This window comes from Mesoplodon densirostris, chromosome 13, assembly GCF_025265405.1.
Source record: "Mesoplodon densirostris isolate mMesDen1 chromosome 13, mMesDen1 primary haplotype, whole genome shotgun sequence".
Taxonomy (NCBI): Eukaryota; Metazoa; Chordata; class Mammalia; order Artiodactyla; family Ziphiidae; genus Mesoplodon; species Mesoplodon densirostris.
This window is the reverse complement of record NC_082673.1, coordinates 90,266,074-90,288,386: the sequence shown is the minus strand read 5'-3', so window position 1 is coordinate 90,288,386 and position 22,313 is coordinate 90,266,074. Positions and strand designations below refer to the sequence as shown.

The following is a 22,313-nucleotide window of genomic DNA, read 5'->3' as shown; positions in this document are numbered from 1 at the left end:
GATTTGGGCTTTGCCGTCACGTGTGGCTTTGACTTTCACAAAGTCTGATCTTCCCCAAGTCCTTTACCTCTCTAAGCCTGTTTCCTTTTTCTTGAAAATGGTGATATTAGTAATTATCTCACAGTTTAAAAGGGTATTAATTTTTTTTTTTTTTTTTTTTTTTGCATTACGTGGGCCTCTCACTGTTGTGGCCTCTCCCGTTGCGGAGCACAGGCTCCGGATGCGCAGGCTCAGCGGCCATGGCTCGCAGGCCCAGCCGCTCCGCGGCATGTGGGATCTTCCCGGACCGGGGCACGAACCCACGTCCCCTGCATTGGCAGGCAGACTCTCAACCACTGCGCCACCAGGGAAGCCCCTAGGGGATTAATTTTTTTTAAGCCACATAACGCCCCCTTGTCCAGTGCTGGACCAGTATCAGCAGTGCCGGACCAGTATCCAGCCTAGTCAAAGCCCGGTTGTTGTCTCTCTTTTTCCTGCCTCTTGCACTTCGAGCTCATTCTAATGTCTCAAGGCTTTCCCCCTTGTCTGTAAAAGTAGACATAATTGTATCATATTTGCAGTTCCGTTGTAAAATATACGTGAGATTCACTCTTTTAAAGTGGTTTTAACGTTTTAAAAAGTTTTTTATTGGGATAGACAAAAAACACAGAACATAAAATTTACCATCTTACCTGTTCTTTATCTTACCTTTTTTTAAGTGTGTAGGTGAGTGGTGTCAAGTGTATTCACATCATCGTGAAACAGATCTCTAGGGCTTATCTTGCAAATCAGAAGTTCTGTACCCCCTTTTCCGTTCTCCCCAGCTCTTGGTAGCCACCATTCTACTTTCTGTTCCTGCGAGCTTTACTACTTTAGATGCCTCAAGTAAGTGGAATCATACAGTATTTTTGCTTATTTCACATGTGACAGGCTTTCCTTCCTTTCAAAGGCTGAATAATATTCCACTATACTATATCCCACATTTTATTTATCCTTTCAACCATTCCACTATTGTGAATAATTGCTGTGAACATAGGTGTGCAAATCTCTTCAAGACCCTGCTTTCAGTTCTTTTGGGTGTGGAATTGTCAGATCATATGGTAGTTCTACTTTTGATTTTTTTGAGGAACCTCCATACTCTTTTCTGTAACAGTTGCACCATTTTACTTTCCCACCAATGGTATGCAAGGGTTCCAGTTTCTCCACATCTTCACCAGCACTTGTTATTTTCATATTTAAAAACAAAAATAGTAATCATCCCAATAGGCGTGAGGTTGGTTTTAATAACTTTTAAAAATTGAAGTATAGTTGATTTACAATGCTGTGCCAATCTCTGCTGTCCAGCACAGTGACTCAGTTATACACACAGAGACATTCTTTTTAAAATATTCTTTTCCATTATGGTTTATCACAGGATATTGAGTATAGTTCCCTGTGCTGTACATTTGGACCTTGTTGTTTATCGATTCTTTTTTTTTTTTTTAAGTGTTGGTTTAATCCATTTATTTATTTATTTATTTATTTTTGGCTGTGTGGGGCCTTCATTGCTGCCTGCGGGCTTTCTCTAGTTGTGGTGAGCGGGGGCTACTCTTCGTTGCGGTGCGCGGGCTACTCTTCGTTGCGGTGCGCGGGCTTCTCGTTGCGGTGGCTTCTCTTGTTGTGGAGCACGGGCTCTAGGTGCACGGGCTTCAGTAGTTGTGGCACGTGGGTTTAGTAGTTGCGGCTCACGGGCTCTAGAGCGCAGGCTCAGTAGTTGTGGCGCACAGGCTTAGTTGCTCCATGGCATGTGGGATCTTCCCGGACCAGGGCTCGAACCCGTTTCCCCTGCATTGGCAGGCGGATTCCTAACCACTGCACCAGCAGGGAAGCCCTTGTTTATCCATTCTAAATGTAATAGTTTGCGTCTACCAACCCCAAACTCCCAGTCCATCCTCTCCCTCTCCCCATCCCCCTTGGCGGCAACCTCAAGTCTGTTCTCCATATTTGTGAGTCTTGTTTCATAGATAGGTTCATTTGTGCCATATTTTAGATTCCACATATAAGTGATATCATATGGTATTTATCTTTCTCTTTCTGACTTACTTCACTTAGTATGATAATCTCTAGTCACATCCATGTTGCTGCAAATGGCATTATTTTGTTCTTTTTTTATGGCTGAGTTTAATAACTTTTTAAAAAAGATTTATTTATTACTTATTTATTTTTGGCTGTGTTGGGTCTTAGTTGCGTTGTGCGGGGTCTTAGTTGCAGCATGTGGGATCTTTCGTTGTGGTGCATAGGCTCTTTGTTGCAGTGCACAGGCTTCTCTCTAGTTGTGGTGTGTGGGTTTTCTCTTCTTTAGTTGTGGCGTGCGGGTTCCAGAGCGTGTGGGCTCTGTAGTTTGTGGCGTGCAGGCTTAGTTGCCCCACGGCATGTGGGATCTTAGTTCCCTGACCAGGGATTGAACCCCTGTCCCCTGCACTGGAAGGCGGATTCTTTACCACCGGACCACCAGAGAAGTCCCTAATAACGTTTTTTTTTTTTTTTAAATAAATTTATTTATTTATTTTTGGCTGCACTGGGTCTTTATTGCTGCGCATGGGCCTTCTCTAGTTGTGGTGAGGGGGGCTACTCTTCATTGTGGTGCGTGGGCTTCTCACTGCGGTGGCTTCTCTTGTTGTGGAGCACCGGCTCTAGGCGCGCGGGCTTCAGTAATTGTGGGATGTGGGCTCAGTAGTTGTGGCTCACGGGCTCTAGAGCGCAGGCTCAGCAGTTGTGGCGCACAGGCCTAGCTGCTCCGCGGCATGTGGGATCCTCCCGGACCAGGGCTCGAACCCATGTCCCCTGCATCGGCAGGCGGATTCTTAACCACTGCGCCACCAAGGAAGCCCCCTAATAACGTTTTTTAATGATAAAAATTTTTAGGTAGAGTTGGAAAAGTGACTCCGTAAATTTTTGCTAAGTTGGAATAATGTCTGTTGATACCAGTGTGACAAGACCAAAATCATAGAGGAGGCGGATTGACAAAGAAAACCAACCACTATGCAGCTGTGTTTGTTTGGGAAGAGAAGCCATCTTATTTGTGCCTCTTAATCAGAATATGATTGAAGAAAGGACTGGATCCATACTGGGTGTTTCTAGTGTTTCTTGAAAATGGAGTATAGAGTCATGTTGTAGAAACACTTTCCTTTTCCAGGCCACAGCGAGGGATAATTTAAAATGTAGATGGTTGAAGTCTCCCTCTTTATAGCTGAGGAATGTAGGTTGCAGAAGAGACTCATTCACCACCAGGGGTCCCCCTGGCACCAGCGCCCCTTCCAGCTATAGCTGTCTGCAACCTGCAACCACATGGCCTGATTTCTAGCAGGACCCCAGAGGTTCTCTCTGCTTCAGTTACCTAATTCGGGGAGCCAGTCCTACTGTCGCTATTTGCTAAATAAGGTGAGTGGTCAAACTGTGGATAAATTGGATTTATAGGGTAAAAAAAAAATGTATGGTGAGGAAATGATGAGGTAAGTTGGATATGTATATGCATGCCCAATACAGTAAAAGTTTCAAAGTTGATTTGAACAGTTGCAACGTTAAAATAAATACTCGATTGCCTTTTGATATTTGTGTCATTTTGGTCAATATAAACAGAAAACCCCTCTATAACATACGTAGTTAGGTTGAAAACTTTGGTGTCTTGTCCCATCCTATGTTACTATACCTCTACCACTCAGTATATTTGAAAAACTAAAGAAGCATTCTTCTTACACATTTCAGGACCATTTTTTTCCCTCTTAAACTTAATGGCGAGTAATCTCCCAACAGTTTCTAAACCTGGAATTTAGCGCTGCTCTTTTATATGGCAAAATAAACAAGAAATGGCCATGAATTAGTGTCTCTGGAAATATTTTAGTTTAGCATTGTTTTTAAAAATTAATTAATTAATTAGTTAATTTGGTTGCACTGGGTCTTAGTTGTGGCAGGCAGACTCCTTAGTTGCAGCTCCAGGGCTCCTTAGTTGCAGCATGCAGACTCCTTAGTTGTGGCATGTGAACTTTTAGTTGCAGCATGCATGTGGGATCTAGTTCCCTGACCAGGGATCAAACCCAGGCCCCCTGCATTGGGAGCATGGAGTCTTATCCACTGCACCACCAGGGAAGTCCTGAGTATTGTTTAGATTAATAATAAGTTCAGAATTTTCTGCCTTAATTTTTTTTATTTTTTGAATTTATTTATTATTTTTGGCTGTGTTGGGTCTTCGTTGCTGTGTGCAGGCTTTCTCTAGTTGCGGCGAGCGGGGCTACTCTTCATTACGGTGTGCGGCTTCTCTTGTTGCGGAGCACAGGCTCTAGAGTGCACGGGCTTCAGTAGATGCGGCACTTGGGCTCAGTAGTTGTGGCTCATGGGCTCTAGAGCACAGGCTCAGCAGTTGTGGTGCACGGGCTTAGTTGCTCCACGGCCTGTGGGATCTTCCTGGAGCAGGGCTGGAACCCGTGTCCCCTGCATTCCTGCATTGGCAGGCAGATTCTTAACCACTGCACCACCAGGGAAGCCCTTCTGCCTTTTTAGAAGGCATTTTCCTTCTGTTTCATATATCTCAGTGTGGCTTAATCCAGTGGTATGTTTATCTCCTGGTGGTTTTGATGCATCTCTCAGGTACCAGCCGCAGGTCTAGCATCTTATCTGAATTTGTTTTTGGCAGGATTGCTGACACCAGGGACTATGATGGGGTGTTGTGTAGGGGAGAGAGTGTACTGTCTGTCTCGCGTTCTTTCCATGGGCATGTTTCTTCTCTTCCTTTTTTGTCCCTTTGGTCCTCACTGTGACTCAGTCATCCTCTGTAGGTTGGGTGGGGCCTGCTTCCTGACTTTCTCTGGAAAGCTTTGCAGTCTCTGCAGGTAGCATCACTGTAGGTGGTGGTTGAAGTGTGTGGTCTGGCTGGTGTCCGAGTGCCCGTGCATATCCCAGCTCTGCCGCTGACCGGCTGGCTTGACGTTAGGTATGTAACTTAATCTCTCTGTTCCTCAGTTTGTTCACATGTCACATGTGGATTATAATATCATCTACCTCATTGGTTGTTGTAAGTACTAATTGAGAACATAGGTGTAAAGCACTCAGCAAATTGATGAGGAGCACAGACTGTGGAGCCTGGCTGGCTGAGTTTGATTTCCAGCTTTGCACCTTAGAAGCTCTGTGACCTGGAACAAGTTATCTCTCTGTGCTCCAGTTTCTTCATCTGTGCAGTGGGGGTAACAGAGTCTGCCTTGTGGGATAAAAGTACTTAGAACAGGGCTTGGTGCATAGTAAGCATTAACTTGGCATCATCATTATCATTATATTTTCATTATTATTAGTGTTGCTGTTCTTCTCTTTTGTGATTGACACGTCATCACTGTTCAGTAGGTGATAGGTATTGTCATTGTCCTTGTTTTACAGGTGAACAGACTGAGGTTCAGGATGGTGAAATGATTCTTTCTTTGTCTCACGGATAGAACTGGGGCTCCTTTGCGTCTTCCAGTCGCAAATTCAGTGCCTTCCTCAGCTTCCCCAGAGTTCCTCCAGAATAATGGAAGGGAGGTATGGTAATTGTTATGCAAGTTGGCAGGGAAAAGCAAGTAATACCAATACCATCACCTTTCGGAATATGTTGTGTTTTGCGACCTATTGTCTGTTTGTCTTCAGAAGGTGATTATAGCCATTGTTAAGCTTGATTTCTTTAGTTTTACCAGGTCATAATTTTTATTGATACTAAAATTTTCAGAAAAATTTTTTCTGTGTTTGTGGTGGAAACAGTGAGACGCAGTGATTCAGAAATGGTAATTTTATGAGTCTTACTGGAAGTAAACTTAGAACAGGATACCCAGCTACGGAAGTTAGGGTATGTTGTAACTGTCAGTTGCTAATGGATGTACCATATTGTGAAAGTGTTGATTTTATTTCAGTCTTTAACTTTTGATTAATGAAGATAAATTTTGAATTGTGTGTGAATTATATATAATGTGAATTATAGTTTTCTTTTACATTCCTCCTGTTGGTTGACATAAAAGCATTTACCAGTGCTTTACTCTTCTAAGAAGTACTGCCGTGAAGTTTTGGTACTAACTTAAGACAAACAAGTAAAACCATGATAACCGTATGAGAACTGTGAAAGTCAGAGTTGTATCTTTGTGAGCTGCTTTCGTGACATTTACAAGCAGTTTGTTTCTTAATAGTTCTTTCCCAGTGACTTTCTTACTTAAGGCCAGGTTTCTGTAGGGAAGCCAGATTGGACAAAATTATACAGTGTATGAAGGGTTTTTCTGCTCACTGATCTTGCTTATGGCATTGTTTGCTAGCCTTCTAATCTCACACATTAGTTTCATTGTTGCTCTACTAAAATCTGCAGTGGAAGTTCCGATTGGAGTATCAGAATACTACAGTTGTGTGATTTATTTTTTATGTGGGATGAGGAAGGGCATTCCACATGGTTTTTGTAGAATTTATATCAATTTTTCTTTTTCCATTCTTATGGGGGAAGAAAATCAAGGTTTACAGCATGTGTAATTCACGTATTCCTGCAGTAAATAAATATTTTTCAAGCCCCTGTGCTGGGTCTTGGAGGTGAAGCCGCGCCCAAGACTGAGGCAGGCCATGCTGTCGCGGAGCTTAGTGTCGGGTCCTGATACTTAGAATCTCTGATGCTTTCTCTATGGTCGTGGCCTCTAAAATAAAACAGAACTTCCCTCTGCCGTGTCCTCATTACCTACAGGGGTTAGAAGAATGGGTGGAATATGGCCTGTACATCTTACCGTCCGTTTTAGCAGTGAGGCCCTGGAGACGGCGTGCGGAGCTGACGACGTCCTTCCCGCCATGGAGAGTGCATTGTAGTGGGGCAGCCAGACGGTGGACAAGGTGCAGCATAAGGCACGTGGTGTTGTAGAGCGGGTCGTGCTGTGAGGGGGTGAAGCTGGGTTAGGGCATGGACTGTGCAATTTTAGATGAGGTGGTCAGAATAGGCCTCGTGGAGTAAGTGACATTTGAGCAAAGGCTCAGAGGAAAGGGAGTGAGCCTTGTGGTTATCTGGGGCAAGAGTGTCCAACCTAGAGGGACAGGCAGTGTAAAGGCCCTGAGGTGTCAGGCATGGCTCGTGTGGGCAAAGGGCAGCAGGGAGCTCAGTGTGGTTGGAGCTGAGAAAGCCCGGGGGCGGGGATGGTGGTGGTGAGGAGATGAGGCTGTAGATGGTAGGGGAGTCTCCTGGCACAGGGACTTGCAGACCATCCTTGGTGTGCAGGTCACCTGTTCAGGGGAGTTGGGGAACGTTCGGTGAGTTTTAGCAAAGGAGTGAAATGGTGTGATTGATGTTTTGAAAGGAAGGGTCAGTTGCAGCTGCTGGCTTGAGAGTTGAGTGTGGAGCAGCAAGACAAAAAACAAGGGGGCTGGGCGGTGGGGAGGCCTGTGGGTGCCAGATGGCAGTGGGCGGGGGGAGGTCACGGCCCAGGTGTAGTCTGAAGGCAGGGATGGTGGGTTTCGCTGATGGAATGCTTTGATCTAAGAGACAGAGAGAAGTCGAGGTGACCAAGGCTTGGGGCCTGAGCAAATAGTAATCTTTCTATTTAAAGTAAATTTTAATTAAGAGTTTACTTGTTAAGTGGGACTTACCAGAGTTGCTCTTAGCTAGACTGATACTATAAAGAGGTTGTTCAAATACCAAAGAGCTTTTTATATTAATACATAGAATTTCATGAATCAGAGCGTAAGGGGATCGCTTACTTTTTTCACTTGTGTTGCCATTAACTGTAGCCTCTTCCCATTCTTTTTAGGAGGTCACTGGATTGGGAATTTAAAAGAATAAGTTGTTTTAATATTTAGCAGAAGGAAAATAGGAGTAGTTATATCACCAAACTGGCTAGTACTCGTGATTTTTCAGCTCTTAGGCCTGAGGCAGGTCACTCCACCTCTGAACCTCAGGATCCTCTTCTTCAGAAAAGGGGAAGGAAGCGCTTTGTTGGGACTGTGTTAAGGGTTAAGCTCAGTTTTCTGTGTGAAGGCACCTGGCGCAGTGCTGGCCCGTCCGCAGAGCACCTGCGTCCTCTCCTGCCCTCACGCCGGCTGCGCTTTCTTTTCAGTCGCCGCAGTGGTTCTTAACTTGTAGCTGCTGCTTCCATCTGGGCTCTGCTTTGTCAGGCAGCCACTGTTCCCTGTGTCCTGCAGAAGTTTTTGCTTCTCTGTATCTTTCCAGCTTTCAGACCCTCAGGACCTTGCACACCAGGAGGTGACATTTGGATATTGAAATAAAATATAAATTAGCTTGGCGGATGGGAGAGAAAGCTGCCATCCACTGGTTACTTCATTTGGGAACTGGGCTTCTCCCCCCACTCACTTTTTCCATCCTAGAAAGCTCCCAGTTTGCCCCTCGTCCCCGCCTCCACTGCCCTGCATCAGCTCCAGCCACCCACCCACCCCCACCCCCCGCTAGCTTTTCTGCACAGCTGCTGCTGTGGCCTTCTGCGCTGTTTGTGAAGACCCCTGCTTCCCGGATGCGGCTGGGCTCAGTGACACTGTGCCTCTGCCAGTTGAATGGCCCTGTCTTTACTCATCTTTAATAGATGTGGTGGCACTGATTTTGCTTAGAAGATGTGAAAATCAGATGTAATCAGTATCTGGTGTGTAGACTATGGTTGGTGACAAGGTAGCCTCGATTTTTTAATTTTTGAGAGTCATAGGTTCCAAGAGAGACTCACAGTTTGCTTGGGTCGTTTATACAGTCTGTTAGCTGATGGTTTCAGATTAAGCACCAAGCCGTTGTCATGGGGCTGAACCAGGTACCAGACTTGCCCACTGATGTTCCTTTCTGTCCTGGGCTCTCCTCAGTAATGGGGGAAGCTGGGGTGGTTGGTTTTCATGAATTCTGCTGGGTCTGTCTGCTTGTTTCTTCTGTTCTTTTTCTGGCTTGCTTGCCTGTGTTTTCTGGAGCCCCCTTTCTTACCAGTGTTGCCTGAGGTCAGAGTTCTCTGTGGTGAATGATGTATTTTCACTGGGTATTATGAGGGGTCACTTGAGCTCCGCCTGCAATTAGGAGCCTGAAGGTAAAGCCTGTGGACAAAGCTTCATCTAGGGGAGCTGTTCGAAACGGAACACGCTGCCCTGAGCCCACAGCCTTTGTTCAGCTCTTGTTTTCAGAAGTTAGTGAATTCACAGTTAAGTAAAGTACTTGATTTTTTTATTAGCTTACGGGATTTAAGTAAAGTACTTGATTTTTTGTTAGCTTACGGGATTTACTACTAACAAAATCACCCATATATTAGGAGGCCTAAACTGTGCTCAGGCAAAGGCTCCAGGAACCTGGTTACTTACTGTCTTACTGCTAAGATAATAAGTGTGGAATGTGTTCAGAGAGTTACATTTTTTAGACAACCTTGATTATCTCTCAGTTTGAATGGAGAAAGTAAGTAGCTTTGCATCTTAAAAAAGTTGCTGGTACAGATCGTTAGGGTATTTTTCTGTCCTACTTTTTCAGTAGGAGTTTATTATTCACTTATATTTTGAAGCTAAAAAAAGAAATGCATCTTGGATCCCTCAATATTCCCTAAAGCTAATTTTGAAAGTATCTGGCAACCTCAAAGTCTTGTTTTTTATGTGTTTTCTAGATACTTTCTATAAATTTACAAACTTACTTTTCAAGTATCAATCTGGAAAAATATTTTACTTCAAAAATATTTGGGTTCCTGTGGACATTTTTTACAGACTTGTTTTTAGTGTTGATCAGGATTTTATTTTCAGAATTATTCTTATTTCATCAAGGTAATTCTTTTAGCTGTAAGGTCAGAATTAGGCTGGTAAAATGCCAAAAGCACGACTTTGAAAAACAACAATGGTTTGAGCAGGCACCTACAGACATGATCTGGGTCAGACTTGATTTGCAGCTTTACCCAATTCTCGAATCGTCTGTCAGTTTCGTAAACAGAAGTCTGCCAGATGAATTGAACAGAAGGGTGAGATTAGCATATTAATAAGGTTCTGGCTACCGGCCGCCTTTTTCTCCACCCTGTGTCCTCCCTCCCCTCCTCCTCCCTCTCTTTCCCTGAATGAATCTAGGAACACAGACCCTTGGGGTCACGTTACTTGCTGGCTTCTTTCTGTTCAGTAGCTTAATCTGGCCAGGAAGGTCTGTGTTTCAGGTTGCGGAAGCTTGAGAAGATTCTGTAACTGAGAGGCATTCTTCAAGCTGCTGGAAAACATTACAGAGGGAACACCTCCCAGATTTTGCTTCAAGCTCTGAAAAAAGGAGAGAGGGGAAGCTTAGTCTTGCTTGTGGATCGAAGCAAATCCTGTAGGAGTGATGAACGGGGACTTGGTGTGTGGACTCCTGGCTTGGTCTTTCTAGGACTGACTTTATGTTGTTGGAAGTGACGGGCCGAGGGGCCCTGGAACCCACAGGTGCTGTCTGTATGGAGAAGAGCGGCTGTAGTCCATTTCCAGTGTGTTGGGCTAAAGGTACAAGTAGATTAAAAATCTGTTCGGTTTAAATTGTATTTAGATTCATGCTTTTGCACTAAGAAGGTGGATAAGAGTTTGTCAGAACTTATTTCAAAGAGATTCACAATTACATTTAAGGAAAAAGGGAAATTACATGGTATGGGTTTGCAACTATTGCATAAAACCAATTAGAGAGTGTTTCAAAAAGTAAATAAAATTATGGAAATGCATTTAAATGAGTAAACTCTTTTTATGCTCTGCCTTATGTCTCTTGACGTTGCCTGTTTTATTTTGAGTTTTAATCAAGACGTCCTACACATTCTGTGAGGCAGAAGTTTTTAAAGAGTAAAGAGACTAAGCTTAAATAGGACTGCAGGAAAAAAGAGTAACATAGATTTTCTTATTTCAAAAATTGGTTTCCTTTCCTCACTGTAAAGACTGTATATTTAATTGGAAATTCCTTGTTACTGTAAGGTGGGCTTATCACTAAGGGTCAGCAGTGCTGTGAATAAACAATTTTCCTCTGTAATGTTTTAGGGGTTTTAGTTATATAAAAATAAAGATATAAAATATAGCATTTCATTGTAACACTCAAGGCGGTATTTGGGGAGCATGTTTAGAAGTTAAAAATGCCATATAATTCATGTATGAATAAGACCAAGACAGGTAGGCTGTTTTGCTTAAAATAGTAGTGAATTGAATGTTTAACCTGTGAGATAAAGTCCTTAATGAAGAATTTAATAAAAATATTTATTATTAAAAAATATATATTTAAATATCATCTTACTCCACTTAGGAAAGATTTTTAAAAGGAGGAATCTGCACTGGGTAAAGAGCTGCAGTATTATAAGTAAAGCTTCAGACTGATTAAATTTAGTGTTCAGGTTAAAAATTTTAGTACCACCAGGATATTGATGTTGTTAGCACAAAATTAAATAGGTTTTCATTTGAGTTGTTGTCATTGTCTATTCTTTTCTAGGCTTTTAAACATTTTTAAAACATGTGATATTAGAATCCTTTAGTATGACTAAACAAAGACTGTCATTTTATTACATAATTAGATATTAAGAGTAAAGATTTTGCAGTTAATTCAAACTCTTGAGTTTTAAAGGATGTTGGGTTTGGGAACTTTTTAAATTGCAGATTCTCACCTTAGGACTGTATAGTATAATTGAGCATGATCCGTGCTCAGTGGCGAAGAGTTCTATACTTGTTGAAAATGTTGGTCTTTTCCCAGACTTGCTGGGATTCATTTATATAATGCCACTTGCATTGTGTGATAGCAAATGATAGCTCTCTGTTAGCACTTATCCTTAACAATAAGGCTCTGATTTCACTCCCGTCTAGGCTAGATTCAAGATATATGAATCCAGTGGCAATGTGATATTAAATAATCAGCTACTAAGTTTTTTAAAAATTCAAAGTGACTTTAGAACTATGAACTTTGGAAGAGAGATTGTAGTGTTTTTGTTCGTCCCAAAGCAATTGATTGAAGCCACTTATTTTTCCATTATGTTTGCTGACTGCAGAGCAAATGAGTAGAGGCGTTTTTAACTGAAATATCATTTTGATAGAGGTGGGTTTGGGCACGAGGGCAGAGCTCCCATGTGTAGAAGAGGGCAAAGGTAGGGATGGTGTCAAGGTCAAAGTCAGTCTGCGTGTAGGGCTGGAACAGGCCGTCTCCTCAGATGGATCCTTTAGGAGCAGATTCTGACAACGCTGGGGAGCTTGCACCCTCTCCCCTTCTGGGGCTGAGCCCGCTGCCCCGTGAGCGCACAGGCACCATCTCAGGACAGGTCCCCTCTGCCTTCTCCGCTTACTCTCTCGCCCTTAGGTGTTTATCCTGATTAATTTTTGCTGTGTGATAAAGACAAAGATGTTGCTGTGCAGGAATTGGCTGAATTGGTTATTTTAAAGTATAAAATTACTCCTTTTAGATAGAGACAAAGTAAAAAGCTCAAATCCAAAGAACATATATCCAAATCTCTATTTGCAGCTAGACACTCTAAACCTCACATTTGATTTTATCAGGCACATTAACCTCAAAAAACAGCCATGGCCCAATTTAAGAAGACATGTAAAATACTTACTAGAACAGGCTAAAAATAATAGAACAGACCTATATTTGTGTACTTTGAAGTGAAAACTTTATCCTTAAAACGCTCTGGAGTCTTTTCTATAATAAAGTTTATTGTACTGATGAATTTAGTTTAAAGAACCCACCTTAGAGTCCACCTGCTGAAGATTGTATTTTAACATATTTAAGAGCACTGTGTTATAAAATGTGTTCAACTATATCATAATTTCCTAGGCTTAAAGACAGTTTTAATTCAGGATATTGAAGTAAGTGTAAATGTTTACAGTGCTGTTAATTGGCTACAAGGCTACTAAGTGCAGAAAGCCCTGCTTGGAAAGTTCTTTGATTATATCAGTGTGTGCATTGTTTGTTTCATCTTTTTGGAAGAAGGGGAAGGATTGAGAGGTGTCAGATTTGGTTGTTAGGAATAAATGTGTTCTTGATTTTTTTCTGTGTCTTTCAGTGGTAGATTGAGATTGAATATACTATTAATAGTTCATTTGTGTGATTCTGGATCCTGTGGTTGAAGTCATGCTTTTTCTGTATCAGTATTTTAAACTCCATCCATCCATCCATCCATCCATCCGTCTCTGTGTACAGCCCATCTTCTCTTCTGTGTGTCAGACTCCAGGGGTCAGCTGCCTCTTGATACCTACATTTGTATTTTTCATAAGCATCTGATACCAGCCAGAGAGGAGCCTTTTACTTGTTACCCCTGAAATCGGTTCCTCCCCAAATCCTGTGTCTTAATAAACATGTCAAACCCCCATCCACTCAGTTGTTCATGCCACAGACCCAGGATGCCTCTTTGACGCCTTCTTCCATGTATAAGGGATCCATCTTTTTATCCTGATGATTCTGTCTCCAAAATCGGTCTTGAATTCCTCACCTTCTCTCCCGCTCTGGGCTATGGGAGTTGCTTCCTGTTGGTCTTCCTGTTTCCTCACATGTTCATCCTTCACACACCTGCTGGAGTGATTTTGTAAAAACATAAATCTGATGTTATTCTTTTTCAAACTCCTCAGTGGCTTCTCCTTAGAATCTGATGGAATTGCAAATCCTTAGCATAGCCTGCAGGGCTTCGCCTGATCTGGCTTCTGTCCACCATCTCCAGCTTTGGGCCTTTGGCCTCTTGCTCATTTTGACTTCCCAGTGCCTGGGACACCCAAAGTCCTTCCTCTCAGGCCTTCTGCACCTGCAGTTGCCTCTTGTCTCCCTTCTCTGCCCAGCTGACTCCTGCACCTTTAGGTCTCAGCTAAACCAGTTTCTCTGTGGTGTTCCCTCCTTGAGCCTTTTCTTCTGTCTTGCACAACATTTACTGTTATTTATCATGGTATGTTGCGCTTGTTTGATCTCTTCTTTGCTAGATGGTAAACGTAACAAAGTCAGGGATTATGTCAGGTTTTTTCCTGCTTGACAAGTAATTGGCAGAAATAAATATTACCTAATGAATGAACAAATTCTGTATAGAGTTAGCTAATCCTTAAAAACTGCTCAACAAAAGGAGTGAATTGGTCTTTGGGTTTCCTCTTGTAGCAGCACACATGCTACATTCAGTTCTCTCAACAGATGGGTCTGGGTCAGGCTCCAGGGTCTGATAGCTGACCTCTGCCACGCCTGTGGGATCACGGCCATCCGATCTGACAGCTTGAGGAGCTAATTGACTCATGGGGGAGACAGATTAAAAATATATTATTATGTAAGCATATAAACATTTCATAGTTATATTTATGTGGCTGTCTAGATACCTGTAAATTTACAGTAAAAGAAATCCAGTGCTCTCCAGAGGAGTGACTGAGTTTTATGAGTGCACAGCCCAGGCAGCAGGTCATGACGCAGCAGCCTCAGTGAACGCTGAGCTGAGTTCCCGTCCACCCTCCGCCTGCCCTGATGCTGCAGTGGTGTCCTCAGGCCCTGCCCACCTCCCCTCCATCCTCTCTCCCCCTCCCCAGCTCCTGCAGGCTCCAGCCTCGCGCAGCACTGCGTGCACTTAGCTTTCTGAGAGGACCCTGCTGGGTTGTGCCTCGCCTGTCCCTTACGCTTTTGTTGCTCCTGGGTGGAACTTTCCTTCTTCTTCGCACGTGAAGCCTTCAGGACTCTGCTCCGCGCGTGGGGCCTCTGTCTCTCACCGGCCCACAGGGCTGGGCGCTGCACACACTGGCATAGCTGGCGACTCACTCAGCTCTGCTTATTTGCTTGTCTCCTGTTACCTGGTTGTCAACTTCTTACAGGCCTTATTACTTTTTAAATCCCTCTGGTCGGACATATTGTCAGCACTCAGTTGTCTGCTGAGTGAAAAAGAAGGCTGAACTGGTAGTCGGGGCCATTTCGATGCAGGCCGAGAGGGTGGGGAGGGTGCTCCGGGCTCACGTGCTTCTGCGTGTGAAGGCGCTGAGACCCGAAGGTGTTGGCGTGTCCCAGAGGATGTGGGCTTTCCACTGACTGCAGTTTGAGTTGCGTTGAGGCCGGTGGAGAGGGGTGAGGAGGGAAGCCTTGCCCTCCACCCTGTTTCTTCGAGGGGTAGGGGTGGGGCTTTTCTTTCTGAGACCCCCCCTGCCTCCGAAGACCGGGACTCCCCAGGTGGGTGCCAGGTCTAGTCAGGCCCCTGTGCACGGACTGGGCACCGTCTTCCCTCTCCCTGGGAGCCGCATCCGCCGCACGGGGGGCACACCTTGTCTGCCTCGGTCCCTCACCATCATCTGTCAGTTCCTTGAACTCTTCCTCAGGTGGTGGATGCTTTTCCCTCCACCTGGGACACCCTTTCCTGTCACAGTTCCCTCTGTGACCGCAGCCACTCCAGCTCAGATTCCTTGATTATCTCCTCATGGCGCTGGTCCCTTTCCTCACATCACAGTGAGTTAGTTAACTGTGGGTAAATGTTAGTGTAGTGTGTTTGGAGCAGGCATATCGAGTACATGAGTTTATGGTAAATCGAAAATATGCAAGTAACAGGTGTCTCTGTCGCTGCAGCGGGGAAGGAGCGGACGCTTAGGCAGAGCTTGAACAGAGATATGGAGAGCAGCTGGCTGTGCGGGGTCGCCGGGCACTGCCTTTTCTCTCCTGTTTTGAATCTTGTTAGCATCCCTTTCCTCACCCACAGAGCCGGTGGCGTGGGGATTCAGATACCTTTCTCTCTGATTCTTTCACTCGTCCTCATTGTATTTGGGGAAGAGGCTGCTACTTCTCCCCAGGGTTCTCTCCACATGCAGTGCTAGGGCTTTAGTTGGACGTGGGGTTTTTGCTCAGATACGCCCTTGTCAGCCAGGTAGGGAAAGTGAGTGCTCACCTACTGTCTGTGGTTCACCTCTTGGGCTCGCGCGCTCTCCTGCAGTGAAATGCACACCTAGGAGGCAAGGAGCCAGTCTGCCCTTGCTCACTGTTGCGCCCAGTGCCTCGTGTATGGCAGACAACACTGCTGTCGCGAGCAATGAACGCCTTAATGCAGTGAGTCATCTTGTCTGCCTGCAGCAACAGAGGTCTAAGTCTCTGGAAGCCAATGAGAAGGGTGATGGAGACTTTTTTGGGAAAATTAAAAAACTGTTGAGTTCTTTCTAGTGCTTTAATGGTTAGTGATACTGATTTTTAAAAATAGTGTTCACAAATCTTTAATTTCGTATTTGTCTGTAATTGTTTAAACTGTAAGGAATTTATTGTAAATTCAACAGTTTTCTGTATTTCATAACTTTATCAATTTTCAGTTAAAGAGAAAAAGCTAATGTTAAAATAATTAGGGACTTCCTGGTGGTCCGGTGGGTAAGACTCCACGCTCCCAATGCAGGGGGCCTGGTTTCAATCCCTGGTCAGGGAACTAGATCCCGCATGCATGCTGCAACTAAGAGTCCACATGCTGCAACTAAGACCTGGTGCAGCCTAAATAAATAAATATTAAAAAAATTATCACTGAATATTTTTGTTTTGCATTTAAGTAATATTTGTGTAAATTTATGTAATATTATTGACATGTAGCTCACATAATTTAGGTTTATGATTAGGTGTGTATGTATTATCATCTTTAACTTCTTTAACTTATATACATTTGTATTTTTATACCTTTCTTCCTGAAAGGTTGTATAAATTGAGTCATATTTTAAGTATTTTGTAGGAATTTGTTGAAAAGAAACCAATGGCAGTAAATTTTTTCTTTGAGTAAAAAGACAGACTTTGGTTTATTCTGTGGTTCATGTAGCTTTGGTTCATTTTTTTGTGTTCTTATTCTCAGATGTTGGTGAATTCTTTTGTTTTTTGTTTTTTTGCCTGTTATCACAGTGTTCAGTTGAATTTGCAGACTTACGGACAGGAAGTTTTACCAGTTACAGCAGTTTTTGGAGTTAATTTTTTTTTTTTTTTCTATTCTGTTTTGATGGGGCTGTGTTGAAGCTGGAGATCAATTTGGGAGAATCCCCTGTGAACAGTATTGAGATTTCTGGTGTATCTATCCAATATCATACACTAGTGTATAGTAGATCTTAGTGTGGCGGTCTGGACTTTCTTTTGATGCTATTTGGTTTTTAAGTTTAATTTTCCAATTGTTGGCCTAGTATGTAGAAATAGATTATCTTGTTAGCTTATCTTGTGGCCTTACTATAAATTCACTTATTAGTTCTGGTGGTTCATTTGCACAAGTAGACAGCCCTAAAAAACTATAATCATGTAATCTGTAAATAAAAACGATTTTTCTCTACAATCTTGATGTCTTTTGTTTCTTTGTCCCACCTTTTTGCCTACCTCAACTTGGACCTTCATCCCAGGGTTGAGTAGAAACAGCAAGAAGGGACGTCCTTGTCTTGTTCTGACCCTAAGAAGAAAGTACTCAGTGTTAAATAGGATTTAGCTCAGTTTTGTCTTTTTTGTTTTTAAGATATCCTTTATCAAATCAAAAAACTTCCCTTTTAATTCCTTGTTTTCTGAGAGGTTTTTTTTTTTTTTTTTTTAATCATTAGAGAGTGTTGAATTTTGTCAGGCTCTTTTTCTGTATCTGTTGATGGGATAATATGAATTACACTTTGATTGTTAAACCAACTTTGCATTCCTGAGATGGATCCCACCTGATGGTGATGGGCTATCCGTTACCCTATTTATACATTGCGAGATTGAAGATGTCGGATTCTGTTTAGGGTATTTGTGTCTATTTTCATGAGGGACATCGGTCTGTCATTTTTTTTTCTTGTAATCTTTTTGTTAGTTTTTCATATCAAAGTTCTCATAAAACAAGTTAGAAAGTGTTCTCTTATGCGTCCGTTTGTATGATATACAGCACAGCCAGAAAAATCCCCTACTGAAAGATGTGTACAGTCTGTCTTACTGAGAAAACCAAGGGACAAACACAGGATCTGTTAACCAGGGTGAGGCCAGCGTGTTGATCTCCCCTGAGGTCTGTTTTGTTAACTTTTTTTTTTTTTTTTAAGAGAAACAAAATTCTGCCAGAATATCATACCTTAATATTAAAATTTTTTACTGTGAAAATCTTACTGCTTTGTAAAGTTGACAGAATTTCATTGAGAAGATAATAGTCCTGAACTGTTGACTGTTCTTCTTGTTTCAGCTTTTGTGTAGATTCACAATGGAATGGTATACTGGTGGCATGTTTTCAGTGTAAAAAATGCATAGTTGTTTTATAGGACAAGGTTTAGGGGGGAAATCTAAAGGAACACTGTGCTTAATTTGGTTATTGGATTTAACAATACATTTCAAATATACCAGCTGTTATCACGGTAAGAATGGGAATCTGTTGTTTCCTTTCTGGACAAGGATTCATGAAGCTGTGTGTGGTCGTGCAGCAGTGTGCCCACTAGGAACAGGGATGATGCTGACTGGGGACAGAGATGGGACTTTTGAAGTATGAGTTAAACGGGAGGGTCTTGCAGGGTTTCCACCTGGAGAACAGTCCAGCTCAGAGCTCTCCTCCTGTAGCAGCTGCTGACTTGGGTTCGCATGTCTTGCTGAGCACTGTATGCTTATCCTCTCCCCCCAGAGGGGAGGTACTGTGACTCCCACTTCACAGAGCCTGGCGCGACTGAGAGCCCCAGAGCTGTGAGCGGGCACCGGCCCCTGCAGTATTTTTCTGGCTGTGCTGTTACCAGGCGACACGTGCTACTCCATCATCAGGATCTTGCCCAGAGGTCCTCCTGCCTGAGCTCTTCCCTGAGACCAGCTTCTTCTGTCGGGTTTCCACTTGTCTTCAGTTACAGCCCTGAGATCATACTGGGCTGCTTCTTTTAAAGGGTTATTTGTGTGATTTAGGTGAGGTTTGAGCTGTTTGTAACCTCCAGGGTCTTGCCCATAGAAAGTAGGTGAGCCGTTTTAGGGAGAGAGCATTTGGTCTCGCTTCTGAGGGCTGTGTCTGACCAGGGCAGGTCTCCACAGCCATCGCTGCTGCAGTGCTCTTGTCATAATTTATTCTCCCCGTGGTGGGCTGGCTTCTGCATGTATTGTTGTAAGAACTTTACTGTGGAAAATTTCTGGTGAAACGTAGTATGTTGAACGTACTCTTGCACTCAGAACTGGGGATTAAGTGCAATTAGCCATGCTTTCTTTTTCCTGGCTTCCCGGAATCCTGTCAGGAGGTGGAGACATTCTCTTCTGGAGGCGCTGGTCCAAGGGAAAGGCAGGTCCTGACCTTCGGGCATCTCTGGCCGAGTGGCTGCTTCCCTGCTCAGCACAGGGTCCCTGACAGACAGCCAGGTATTTAAAGACAGCCTCTGCTTTCAAGATGGGAGACCAGAACAGAGAAACAAGCAGAAAACAGTCTACAGAGATGAAACAGCAGGAGAAGGAAGCTGAAAGAACACGATAGAAGTCCCAGTGTCCGGTTTCCAGAGTGCCAAGAGGAGATGTCGCCTCCGTGAGAGACAAACAGAATTCTTTTAAAAAGTACATTCAAGAACAAGAAAATTAAAAGTACGAAAGCAGAAATAAACTCAGCAGCAGCATTGGGAAGTAATGTGGACGGGGTCTCTCAGAACATGGAAAGGGAAGACAAATGGGGGAGAAAAGAAAGAAAGTAGGATGGTGAATTCAGAAGGTTCAGTGTCCAAATAGTAAAAGTTGCGGAAAGAGAAAAAGGATAAAATCATCAAAGAAATGATGCAAGGACATTTTCTGAACCAAAGGAGAAGGGTCTCTGGATTGAAGCTTCTCAAATGTTGAAGCCGCCCCTGGGGCCGCCTCTCAGGCTCCCCCCTCCCCCTGCCGCCGCCGCACTGAGCTGGTCTTCCTCAGCCCTGCAGCACGCGCCGCCGCGGTGACGTAACAATTCTGTGATGACGTAACAATTCTGTGATGACTTGGGGCTTTTCCTTCACTGCTCTTACTCTAATTGTAATTTTTAAATAGTACTTGTTACAGTTGTAATTAAATAACCACACACGTGAGTGTGTGTATGTGCGTGTGTGTAGCTCTCCCCTAACTAAGCTGGACACTCTTCAGGTTAGGATTATATCTTTTTTTAATCCATACTAGTTAGTAGTTGGCTCAATAAATGCCTTTAGAATTAATTACTCTAAGGGGGGTGTGGCCTACAGGGACAGGCATGAACAAATGGATGAGGCTGGCTGGCTGTGAAAGAGTGGGCAGTAGCAACAACACCTTGCAGCTGGCTCACAGCTGAGGCCAGGACAGCACGGTGGCAACTGCAAGGACGGAGAATGGCCGCTCGGTGCGTGTTGCCATGCAGCCCGCCCCCCCGCCCCCAGTGACCACAAACCCGGGGCAGCAGGGCTTGCGGAGCAAGGGCGTGGCCTCGGCAGCTCCCCTGCCTGCTGAGGCCCAGGCACTTGGCCTGTGGCTTTGGGCCTTGGGCTTCTCTCTTCCCACATCCGGAAAGCAGTGAAAATAAGGTTGTTATGGGGATTAAATGATTTCACGTTTAAGCGCTTAGAATAGTCCTGGTATGGTAGATGCCGCATGAATAATTACTTAAATAAACCCTGCGAGCCCCCGGCCTAATTCATACCTTCCTGTCTCACGAGCGGCCTTTACGATAATGAGTTCCAAATCAGACAGCCCAAATCAATCTCTGCATATTAGGAAAATCACTCTTTTTGATGCATAGCAGTTTAACGCCACATTGGGAGTCCTTGCCATTATGCTGTTTTCATCTGGCACAGTGCCCACCCACCCCCAAAGAGTGGCAGTATTTTCCCAAAGGTAAATTTACTTCTCCTCCTTAGGAGTACAAAGATTCATTTGTAGCTGAGAAGTTATATATGTATTTTAAAAGGCTTCAAAGAACCCAAATCAAAATGTCAGTCATGTGTGTCGTGCCCCGCCCCCTCCCCTCCCCAGCCTGAGAGCACCTGTGGTGGCCCGAGGCTTATTCCCCTTTCCAAAGTAAACGTACAGAAGTCAGGGCTCCCTGCTTCCCCTCCCTGTAACTGGAGTGCCTCCTTCATCTGGCTTGAGTTCAGGCATTTAGACCTGAGCTGTTCCAGTAACAAATACCAAACTGAATTGATCCTTTTACTTCCTGCCCATCCCCCTTCCACCAACAAACAGCATCTGCCAGTCCTGTGTTCCTTATCTCAATGGAATGGTATCACTTTCCCACTTACCTGCCCAAGCCAGAAAAATGGCTGCTGACGCTCCTGTAGTCTTGCATACGCGAGTTGATCAGTCCTGTCCTCTTGGATTTTTTTTATAGCTTTCAAATCTTTTTTCTCCTCAGGCCACTTATCCTGTCTGGATTATAACAGAAACCTTCTGATCGGTCTGGATGGGCTGAATTGCTGCCCAGGTGCATATCTAACACCAGGCAGGCTCTGAACCTGCCTCTGCAACTGGGCCTTGGCCTGCTTCCCTGCAGATGGAATTAAAGGCATTTGCATTGACTCCCTGGAGCACTCTCACCTACACCAGCGACCTTATCTTTTGTTGGGTCTAAGTTTTGTTTTTTTTTTGCGGTATGCGGGCCTCTCACTGTTGTGGCCTCTCCTGTTGTGGAGCACAGGCTCCGGATGCGCAGGCTCACGGGCCCAGACACTCCACAGCATGTGGGATCTTCCCGGACCGGGGCACGAACCCGTGTCCCCTGCATCAGCAGGCAGACTCTCAACCACTGCGCCACCAGGGAAGCCCGGGTCTAAGTTTTGATACCCATTCTCAGGATCCCAGCTTGTAACTCACCTTATATTGGAACCCTGACCATGTCGCGAGTCTGAGCTGGACCTTTTTTTCCTCACCATGCCCCTGCCACCCCCAGCACTGGGTTTTTTTTTTTTTTTTTCCAATTAATTAATTTATTTTTGGCTGTATTGGGTCTTTGTTCTGCGCGCGGGCTTTCTCTAGTTGCGGCGAGCGGGAGCTACTCTTCATTGTGGTGCACAGGCTTCTCGTCATGGTGGTGTGGCTGGTTGTGGAGCACGGGCTCTAGACGCGCAGGCTTCAGTAGTTGTGGCACGCGGGCTCACGCGGGCTCAGTAGTTGTGGCGCACAGGCTTAGTTGCTCCGCAGCATGTGGGATCTTCCCGGACCAGGGCCCGAACCCGTGTCCCCTGCATTGGCAGGCGGATTCTTAACCACTGCGCCACCAGGAAAGTCCCCAGCGTTGTGTTCTTAGTGCACTTGTCTGTGGTGGCTTTTGTCATGAGGACCTGTTGTCAACGTGTCCTGATTGCCTGGGAGAATGCCTTTATACGTACACTTCTCTAATACATTGGGGGGTTGGGGGAGGTTGAATTGATAGGTGGAAAGTAAATGATATACTAAAGGAAATTATAATATAGCTTGGTAGTTTTGATGCAGGTAACCTACCAGACTAAACTTGCATAGGGTTCACGTGGTGATCTTGGTTGGGGTTGGGTAGGTTTGTGCTGGGGCGGCTTGCACCCTCCCCGTGGTG

At 44.3% G+C, this 22,313-nt stretch overlaps 2 protein-coding genes across 4 annotated transcripts in view; one reads left to right on the top strand and one right to left on the bottom strand.

Moving 5' to 3' along the window:
* PTK2 (protein tyrosine kinase 2) overlaps positions 1-22,313 on the top strand; it is a 250,824-nt gene that overhangs the window by 49,262 nt on the left and 179,249 nt on the right. Inside the window, exon 3 of one of the 3 annotated variants that reach the window (XM_060115654.1) lies at positions 5,383-5,523. The exons of the other annotated variants lie outside the window; for them this stretch is intronic. The gene's annotated coding sequence lies outside the window, so the exon portion shown is untranslated. The remainder of the gene's footprint in view (positions 1-5,382; positions 5,524-22,313) is intronic. 3 annotated transcript variants of the gene reach the window in all.
* The window catches only part of LOC132500643 (basic proline-rich protein-like), a 103,375-nt gene that overhangs the window by 74,540 nt on the left and 6,522 nt on the right, over positions 1-22,313 (bottom strand). The window lies entirely within an intron of this gene.